This window comes from Ovis canadensis, chromosome 2, assembly GCF_042477335.2.
Source record: "Ovis canadensis isolate MfBH-ARS-UI-01 breed Bighorn chromosome 2, ARS-UI_OviCan_v2, whole genome shotgun sequence".
NCBI classification, from domain to species: Eukaryota; Metazoa; Chordata; class Mammalia; order Artiodactyla; family Bovidae; genus Ovis; species Ovis canadensis.
The window spans coordinates 185,722,577-185,723,283 of NC_091246.1; the positions used below are offsets into that span (position 1 = coordinate 185,722,577).

The window sequence follows — 707 nt, forward strand, 5'->3', positions numbered from 1 at the left end:
CCAGGAGATGATGAGGGACAGGGAGGCCTAGCATACTGCAGTTCATGGGACTGCGAAGAGTTGCACCCAACTTGGCAACTGAATAATAACGTTATTAACTGTAGTGACAATGCTATACATTAGATCCTAAGATCTTACTGATCTTATACCTAAAATTTATACCCCTCCTTATTTCATCTACCCCCTGCCCCTGGCAACCATTTTCTAATCTCTGTTTCTATGAGTTTGGTATCTTTTTTACAAAAAATTTCTACATATAAGTGATACTATTCATTACTTGTCATTCTCTCTCTGACTTGTTTCACTTAACATAATACCCTCAAGTTTCACCCAACGTTTTTTGTTTAATTCCACACAGAATTGTCAGATTTGTGTTTGGAAATTATGACATCATTGTTAAGTTTCACCCAACTTTTTGCAGTTGGCAGGAGTATCTTCTTTTTCATGGTGCAACAATATTCCATCATATATGTGTACCACATGTTTATCCATTTATCTGTGATGGACACTTAGATTGTTTCTATATCTTGGGTACTGTGAATAATGCTGCTATGAGCATGGGAGTACAGATATGGGAAGCTGTTTGAATTAAATGAAATAATATGTAAAAACTTGTCACATTAGAAATATTCAGCATGTAATTCCCTTTTCCTTTACTACTGAATTGTAACCTTTCATATTCTCTGGTGCTACTTTAGGATAAAATA

At 35.2% G+C, this 707-nt stretch overlaps 1 non-coding gene across 1 annotated transcript; it reads right to left on the reverse strand.

The window, feature by feature from the left end:
* Positions 1–328: 328 nt before the first annotated feature.
* On the reverse strand, positions 329–402 carry LOC138434933 (small nucleolar RNA SNORD121A). Its single transcript, XR_011254989.1, has one exon. It is a non-coding gene; the product is annotated as a small nucleolar RNA SNORD121A (small nucleolar RNA).
* Between the last annotated feature and the right edge of the window lie 305 nt (positions 403–707).